At 26.3% G+C, this 10,101-nt stretch overlaps 1 long non-coding RNA gene across 1 annotated transcript in view; it reads right to left on the bottom strand.

Annotated features, from left to right (window-relative positions):
- LOC126908372 (uncharacterized) overlaps positions 1–974 on the bottom strand; it is a 5,788-nt gene extending 4,814 nt beyond the window's left edge. The window contains exons 1-2 of the long non-coding RNA XR_007704759.1: positions 314–974; positions 65–122 (exon numbers count right to left, since the gene is read on the bottom strand). This is a non-coding gene — a long non-coding RNA (uncharacterized LOC126908372). The remainder of the gene's footprint in view (positions 1–64; positions 123–313) is intronic.
- Positions 975–10,101: the final 9,127 nt, after the last annotated feature.

Genomic DNA, 10,101 nt, shown 5'->3' with positions numbered 1-10,101 from the left:
AAAGCTTATAAAATATCCTATCGAATGGCATTAGTCAAAAATGGTACTCGAGTTTCCAAGTAACACGTAAAAGAGAAATTGCTGAGCAATATCTGCGGTAATAACACTACATATTCTCCGACCTGTGAACGCTTTTTTGTACTTTTGACAAAGTTCCGAGACGAGTCCAGGCAATAATTATACACCAAATTAAAGCTTATAAAATATCCTATCGAATGGCATTAGTCAAAAATGGTACTCGAGTTTCCAAGTAACCCGTTTAAAAGAAATTGCTGGGCAATATCTGCGGTAATAACATCATATATTCTCCGACCTGAGTACGGTTTTTTGTACTTTTGACAAAGTTCCGAGACGAGTCCAGGCAATAATTATACACCAAATTAAAGCTTATAAAATATCCTATCGAATTAAATATGATGGGAATTTTAATCAGTGTTAGATATCATCTATACTTGAGCCAAGTATGCCACTGTTGTGTTACCACTACTTAATAAAATAATTTATCCGCCTGTGGAAATCCCCTTTATTTTGGCTATATCAATATTTTCTAGCGTTAGTCAGTCTATTGTCTACCAATACAGAATAAACACTATAACTGTAAAGCATATTCTTATACTTGCATTGTTATTATGAAAGTTTACTTTGTATATATATATATACATTTATATTAATTTTTACTTTTCTTTTGTAACTTAATGTTTATCTTATAATACATTTTAATATTTATAACCAGCATTATTTCGAAAGTGTTATATTCATTTCTTTATACATAATCACTACCTCCCATACACATTTGAAGTGCTCTGTGCGAATAGCTCAATTGGAAGTCCAGACGGTAATCCGAAGAACAAATAAATATTAAATTCCCTCAGGAGAGCCTTCCAGGTCCGCCACACCACGACTCCCCTGATTTACCGTTTTAACATAATAAATTTCAATTTTCATAATTTTACTAAATATTACATTTTTTAATAATTTTTTGGTGAACTAAATAGATTTTAAAGAAAAACGATTAGAACTTAATTTATACAAAACAATTCGATCTACAATTTAGTTTCAATAATTTTTGTTATGAGAGCGCTAATTTACGAGTTAATTGCTAAAAACTCGATAAAAAAAATCGATTAAAAGAGGTATTGCTAAAAACTACCTCTTTTTATTGATTTTCAATCCTAAGTCGGTACGGGTAAAACTTTTCTGATTGGTCTGAAGAATAACTAAAATTTTAAAAATAAAATATTAAACCCTAATAGAGACTATGTAAAGAGAATTGATTATCAAAAACATATTTATAATAGTAGACTGGTTATTTATTGAACGTTTACTGTAAACGATGATGTCGGTAGATATCTATTAATATACGAATTTATTTCCGAGAAAAGACAAGGTTCAACTTGTCTGAGATCGCGATTTCGCAGAAGTTGTTTATCAATAAAATTGACATAAAGCAACGAAAAACCGTGAAATGATGTTATATATTATTCCTTGAATAAGACAAATATTTTTGAACTAATTTTTATTAGTGATGGGCATAATCGAATGATTTCGATAATCGAATGATTAGTAATCGAGAGATTTTCATAATCGAGTGAATCTCTCGAAAAATCACTCGAAGTTAAAATCGTCTGCTCGTATGATAAGAATAATCAACTATTATTATTTATCGAGAGAATCGAAAAATTATTCGAAATATGAATAAATATACCTATAGTAAATAATTATTAATTTAATTTTGCTTTTTTTATTTGTTGGTGTTTATTTATAATTATTATATTAAACTATAATTTAGGAATAATAATAACAATAATATATTAATAATGCATTATTAATAAGTGCTTTAAATAAAAGACAAGTTGTTATTTTTATTATTTAATAATTATTACCTATATTTTAAAAAAACCGATAACAAATTTAAAAATAAAAACATAAGATAAGGTAGCAATAGCCTGCTTGACCATCATAATTAAAACACCTAATTCCACACCTAATTGATTTTTCATAAATTCACAACTAGTGAGAGAATCAGAACTCAGTAGTTTAGCCAGTTCAGGACAAAACTTTGTTCTAATCGTCACATACTTCCCAAAAATGTGACAGATAAGGTGTTGCCATGAGTAGCGATTGAACGAGTTGAAAATAAGAAGACTCGAAGTCAACAATTTAATAATAATTCGACTATAATTTATGCTAAATAAAAACTTAAAAATAGTATTCTCTCGTTTCATCGTTTCATGGACATCATTCGAAATAACTTTTATTCGATTATATACATTTCAAGATCAAGAAATCATTGTTTTTATAATAAACGAGAAATCATTAGAAATAATCACTCGATTATAGAATAATCAATATTATTTAAAAAATCAGAATATCTCGATTATATAATAGATATGATTTCAATAATCGAAATATCTCGATTATGAAAATAATCGAGATATCTCGATTATATATCTCGATTATGCCCATCACTAATTTTAATAAAAATAATATTTTAAAATATTTAGAATTTTATTTTGAGGAGGTATTATAGACAAATTAGTCGTAAAAGAAACGAAATATAAATTAAGTTAAAATCAAGTAAACGTAAAGTCTAATTATCTGCGTTAAATTAAAAAATATAATTTAACTTTAACTTATAAACTCGTTTATGCCTAGCCATGTATTTTAATTTAGCATAATAATCTTCAATATCATAGTATTTAAGTTATAAAATAAAAGCTTTATCACATTTTAAATACAATCTCAATAAAAAATTGAGTTTTTACTTTCCAAATTTATACACAATAAGTTTCACTTTAAGTTAATATAAATTCATAGTGAATTTCTTATATTGAATACTGAACTTTTATTTGCACTAAGCCATTCATATAGTTGTTTTTTCTTACTAAACATTTTAATGTTTTAAAATATAAATAAACAGCTCGACCCCGGACACTACACCACTGTACTCTTTAAATTTATTATTAACCCCTTTTCGAAAAATTTTAATTATTTTAGCCTAATCGTGCATTGATAGCCCTTAAAATCCTTTATAACTATCATAAATGAATTATTTATATAATGTTTATAAAACGGGCGCAAAATTGTAAAATGAATAATTTTTGTTAAAAATATAGTTTAATAAAACTGAAAAACACGCTTTTAAAGAATATCGAACTAAAAAGTTAAAAATAAGCTTAAAACAATAATACTAGTATTTTTCGTTCATTATTGTTTTAAGCTTATTTTTAACTTTTTAGTTCGATATTCTTTAAAAGCGTGTTTTTCAGTATTTTAAAACTATATTTATTTTTCACTTTTTAGTTTTTTATGACATCTTTGTTACAGTCACGGAGTTTATTGTCAATTATCACTAGCAATTGGTATAATTTCTATATTGCCAGTTAGTGTGTTTATAAACTCACGACTATGTGTCTTACCATTGATAATAAAGGCTATATGCTTGCTAATATCGTCATAAAAAACCAATTAGCTACCTGTATTTGTAATCCTTTATGTATTATACATGTATATTAACTCAAAAAAATTTGAATCTTTAAATGTTAAAATAATATATATATAATATTGATGATAAGCACGCATGTACGGGTATGAAAGCGAAAATTAAAATTATACAGGAATAGAGTTGCTAGCGTATGGTGAGCGGGGTGGGGTGAATGCGTTTCGACAGTCTAGTCTCAAGACCATAGACGACTGGATACGCAAGAATAATAATACGTGTCGCGTGGAAGGTTACAAACTTACAACAAACAAACATACATGTGAAATTAATATAAGTGTGTTAAAAATTATGTTATCTGTTATGATTTGCATATAACTTTAATGTCATTTAGATTTATTGATACTTGGATTTTTTGGTCGAAAATTGTATTTAGTTTACTACTTATAATAATATTTTTGTACTTACAAAACTTTGTTGAACTTAATATCTATTGATCGATACGGATGTCGAAGGAACAATTCGGTGAAATGCCGGGCTGTAAAATATATTAGCTAGGCATATAATTAATAGAAAATATTATCGTTATCGCATTGCCGTCTCAAAGCTCATCTATAAATATAATGTAAGTTACTTTTTCTGAGTATTTTAAGTCAATNAGAAGTTTCTTTTTCTGAGTATTTTAAGTCAATTGAATGCGGAAAAGTGTTAGCTTATGATCTCGGTATTAAAGCAAATTTTTCTGATTAACAAAAGAGGAAATATAGATGAAATTGCTGAAGATTTTTAATTTTTGTACGGTAGTAGCTTGTTGGTTAATTCATTGGACTATACAGGGTGATTTTTTTTATCATAACCCACTCAATTACTTACAGAATAATAATAATTAAAAATTTTTTTTTTATTATTATCTTTAGTTACACATTATTCTTGAATTATTAACTATGTAATACTTTTTAAGTTCATCCCTTATGCCTGGTAAGGGTGTCAACTTTGTTTTTTTAAATGGTAACACATATTTTGAATTTAATAAAATGTTTGAGTTTTTAATTTAATAACAAATGTCATTTGAATTTTTAATATAACTTTATTCGTTTATTAGATATAAACATTTAAAGTTTCAATTTTTTGAGTTAATATACATGTATAATACACTAGGGATTAAAATTACAGGTAGCTAATTGGTTTTTTATGACATCGATATTAGCAGGTACAAAGCATTGTTATTATCAATGGTAGTAAGGCACATTGTTGTGAGTTTATAAATACACTAACTGACAATACAGAAAGTATATCTATTGATAGTCATAATTGATAATAAACAATCCGTGACTGTGATAGCAATATCATAAAAAATCAATTAGCTACCTGTATTTGTAATCCCTTGTGTATTATACCTATATATTAACTCAAAAAATTGAAACTTTAAATGTTTATATCTAATAAACGAATAAAGTTATATTAAAAATTCAAATGACATTTGTTATTAAATTAAAAACTCAAACATTTTATTAAATTCAAAATATGTGTTACCATTTAAAAAAACAAAGTTGACACCCTTACCAGGCATAAGGGATGAACTTAAAAAGTATTACATAGTTAATAATTCAAGAATAATGTGTAACTAAAGATAATAATAAAAAAAAATTTTTTAATTATTATTATTCTGTAAGTAATTGAGTGGGTTATGATAAAAAAAATCACCCTGTATACAAAAATATGCAATTAAGCAACCATTAAGTATAAAATCTAAATGCTTCCGATTTTAGTTTTGAAATAAAACATTTTAAGTCTCAAGCATTATCACTTTTACCCGAGTTAAGAGTCGTCGAACCTTTAGACCTACTGTTGCGCCATGACACTCCTAAATTAACGGTTGGCGTCAATAGCTTATAAGGATCATGTGGACCGATAATACTTAACCTAAAATAAAGTACATAACCTTTAAATAATTAATTTATATATTTAAAACGCAATTGTCGCCTTATGAGCTAAGGGATATAACAAATACTCTCTCTGGTGTTTGGATACTCCTTGATGTTTAGCTGAGCTGCCTCTTTATGGATCACATGAGCTGTACATTGACTTGGTTATCTGAGCTGATATTCTCTATTTCATTGAATCCTCTGCATAGGACAGCAGTGCATTAAAACTGTAGAATAGTGTCTACATTGTTCATAGCAACAATGTGGTTTTGTTTGAGAGCACAATTATGAACAGAGCACTGTATGAGCTTACATAAAAACCATCTACGGTGTGTAGAAGTACGTAGAGCACGTTAAACAATGCATGAGCTTGCAGGTTAGAGAGAACACTCACATATTTAAAAACCACAGAAACGTTAAATTGTACTGACAACAGCAACAGCAGCTGATAACAACGGTACAAGTGGGTATTGCACCATATCCAGTATTACCAACTAGAGGTCAACATATACTAAATTGATAACTCTTTTATGGGGCTCAAACACCTACTTCTATTAATTACAAAATATTCTTTACGTGTATCCAAACGTAGAAATAGCCTTAGGCATATTTTTTACTTTGCTAATAACTGTGACGACGTGTGAAAGATCATTTAGTAAGTTAAAACTTATTAAAAACTCTTTAAATCGACAATAGGACAAGATCGAATATCTGATTTGGCTATTTTATCAATCGAACAAATATCGGTGAATACATTTAATACAGACCAACTTATCAGACTTTGCTGGGAAAAAAACTCGAAAAATTTTTATTTGGTAATATTTAAAATAAATATTAAATAATGTTATGTTTCTTTACACATTATATGCTAAATATTAATATGTTCCTTATTTTTTTTATAAAATTCTATTTTAAAAAGTTACCGATTTAAATAAAATTATTAGCGTTAAAAATGTAGTTAATTAAATAAGATAACAAATGTTTATAAAATACTTATGAAAATATAAAAAACACAACGATTATTGTAATGCGAAAATATTTTCAAGCTTAATTTATTATATTTATAGTTTTATACGGGAACATTTTAAAATTTTGCCTGGAGCGCAACAATTAGTTGCTACGGCCCTGCATAAATTTATTTAATTTAATTATTATAATATTCATTGTTCTTGAAGATTAAAATGATTAGTATTAATTTCAAATAATCCCTAAAAAGTTGTTTTTAATAATAAATGAAATATAATTTTACTGAACCTATTTGATTGTATTCGTTAAAACACATAAGTTAGAGAGAGTTATTATACAATATAAATATTTTAATGCTATTACCATTCAGATTATGAAAAATCATTTAAAAATGTATATAAACACTCATATTTGTTTAAATTTTTTTTATAATGTTTAAAGTTCTAATTTTATCGAAAAAATTATTCATAATAATAATAATGTGTGTTTTTTTGTTTATTGTGCAAACAATGATTGGTCAAATCGAGTATTTTATATAAAATATTCAAAATTAATAGTATTGTTAAAACTAAAATATATTGATTCTGTTGACTATATCTTTTTAAACACATTAATAAGAATTAATAACTAAAGCAATCCTAGAGAACTGACACTCACTGGCTTATACTTGCTGCCATAATATTATTAGTAGACTTAAAGACATGTTAACAGTATCGTCAAAACTTCTTACTTAAAACTTCATAACAAATTTAACTCTCACCCAAACCCTAATATTCAATACCTCTATTGAAAGCACATCCCCGACAAACCACCAAGAAGATTAAAAAGAAAATGGTATAGANATTGAAAGCACATCCCCGACAAACCACCAAGAAGATTAAAAAGAAAATGGTGTAGACACCTCCTATAGAAAAAAAAAATTAAAACAAAAAACAAAATTCAAAGTAGGTAGCTCCATTGGGTGCCGCCCCCCTACTGCATGCTATTCAAGTCATATTGTAATTTTTTTTTTTTCACTACTGATAACCCATTTACGGTTGTGCATATATAGAGTGATTGATTAACTATGCCTCACAAATTATGGCATAGTGAATATATAATGGGCATAGTTAATCAATCACTCTGTATTTTGTATAGATGTAAATTTTATAAAGTTATTTGAATAAACATTATTAAAAAAAAGATTTTTTTAGACTTAAAGACTTGTAACTCTATTAAACACAGAGAGTTATATACTATAAAAAATAATGAAATATGTTTTAAAATATACAGGGTGGCCCACCACTCACTGACAACTTAAATAACTTTTGATCCAGTTAATATTTTTAGCTGATTTTTTTTTTCAATAATAGTTGTACGTTAGGTCTATAGCTATATCTCAATAATTAATTCTTTTACATTTTATTAAAAATATTAATTATTTTTAAATTTTAAATAAAATGTAAAAAAAAAATCTAAGATAGCTATTTTGTAGAGTAGAATTTAAGAAAAATTTTAGTAAAAAAATATCTTATTAATATTCAGTAGTAAATATTCTGTAGCGTTTTGAAGTTTGTGAAAATTTGAATTTTCATGTATTATTTTACGGTATTAAACATTGAAATACGTATTGAGAAAAGGACAGAAGAAAACGCTATCTTTTCATGATTACTGTGTATACATATGATGATAATGTGTATACATTACAAACTTGGCATTAATACCATGATAAGAAATTAGATAAGGCAATTATTACTTATCACTCTCATTCAAAAGTATATTGAAAAGATAGCGTTTTCTTCTGTCCTTTTCTCAATACGTATTTCAATGTTTAATACCGTAAAATAATACATGAAAATTCAAATTTTCACAAACTTCAAAACGCTACAGAATATTTACTACTGAATATTAATAAGATATTTTTTTACTAAAATTTTTCTTAAATTCTACTCTACAAAATAGCTATCTTAGATTTTTTTTTTACATTTTATTTAAAATTTAAAAATAATTAATATTTTTAATAAAATGTAAAAAAATTAATTATTGAGATATAGCTATAGACCTAACGTATAACTATTATTTAAAAAAAAAATCAACTAAAAATATTAACTGGATCAAAAGTTATTTAAGTTGTCAGTGAGTGGTGGGCCACCCTGTATAAAATGTATGTATATGCATTTAAAATTAATAATTTTTAGCTTCAACATTTTTCAACTTCACTTTTGAAAATTTTCCGAAAATACTGACATTTTTATATATATTTTAAATTAAAGCTTATGTAATATACTTCAATTTGAAAAAGATTGACCTCTGCCCTTGTTTTCATAGTAAAAATAAGTTCCGTATTCTAAAGTATGCTATTTTTGTGTTAAGATTTTCGATTTTATATTAGTCATCNTAAGTATGCTATTTTTGTGTTAAAATTTTCGATTTTATGTTAGACATCAATTTCCAGTGTATAGCTATCGTCAGCGGCGGCTCATGGCTTGGACGACAGGACGATCGCACCCCCAACTAAAATTAATTAAAAGAAGGAAATTAATATTATATTCTTAATTCTACATTTTTATTAAAAATGCAAATTTTTAAATTGTAAAACAGTTATAATACATTTGTCATGTATAAACATTAAAGTTGTTTTTCTCAATATATGTGGGTACCCATGCACACACGAGCAGTGTTAGGAGCAATATTCTGAAACATAAATTTTAAGCTAGGCGCTAATNCGGACCCGTTAGGAGCATATTCTGAAACATAAATTATAAGCTAGGTGCTAATCGAGTGCGTGCGGGTGCGGTAAAGCCGCAATCTTATGTACGGGTTTTGGACGACCGACAGCGACGTCCCCACGGTAAAATATTAGTATATTACTATATTGGGTAATTTATTTTTAGAATTAACTATGTGTACGCTCGTCGTTATCGGTTGCTATAATAGTATAATCACTGTTATTATTATTATTATTATTTATAATATTATTATTACTATTTTCTACCGCGACCTTTAAAATAATAATATGTGTATCATGTTTTATTTTACTATATTTCAAAAGATCACAAATCGTATCTAGTCGAAGACATTACCCTCAAAAATTGAAAAAATTTCCCTCGTTCCCCGTAAATGGGGAAAACCTCCAATAAAATTACGAATTTAAAAATCGCTAATTTTCGACATTTTTTCAANTAAAATTACGAATTTAAAAATCACTAATTTTCGACATTTTTTCAATTTTTTTACTAAAAACTGCCATAACTTTTTCAAAAATGAACATATCAATATAACTTTTTTTTTTTTATAGATGCTTGACATCATTACCTATCATTTGGTATATTTTTTTCATAAATTTAACACTTTACCAGCCACAGGGAGGTATTTAAAATGACAACTTTTATATATATATCTTAAATTAAAGCTAATGTAATATACTTTATTATGGTAAAAAAAAATTTCGGACTTTATTTTATCTTCATGGTAAAAACAGACATCAAACTTAATAAAAAAATACGATTTTGTAAAAAAATTCTTTTTTATATTTTTATTTTAAAGGAATTTACATTAAACCCAATTAATCAGGAAAAGTTTGTAAGACATTTAAAAAACTCGAAAATAATTTTACCAATATCATTTATGAAAGAAAAATTGTTTACTTAAATATTTATATTCAAATTTATGTTTGTTAATTTGGTTCAAAACGTCAGTCTTTTTTACAATGATCCCTATTCACAGTTATCCCACTGGACCATATAGCTTAATAAAGAATTTAAAGTAGATTTTAAGTTAAAACTTTAAGTT

This window comes from Daktulosphaira vitifoliae, unplaced genomic scaffold (assembly GCF_025091365.1).
Source record: "Daktulosphaira vitifoliae isolate Bord-2020 unplaced genomic scaffold, ASM2509136v1 Scaffold_5, whole genome shotgun sequence".
Classification (NCBI taxonomy): Eukaryota; Metazoa; Arthropoda; class Insecta; order Hemiptera; family Phylloxeridae; genus Daktulosphaira; species Daktulosphaira vitifoliae.
The sequence above is the reverse complement of the archived record's forward strand: the minus strand, read 5'-3'. Positions and strand labels throughout refer to the sequence as shown.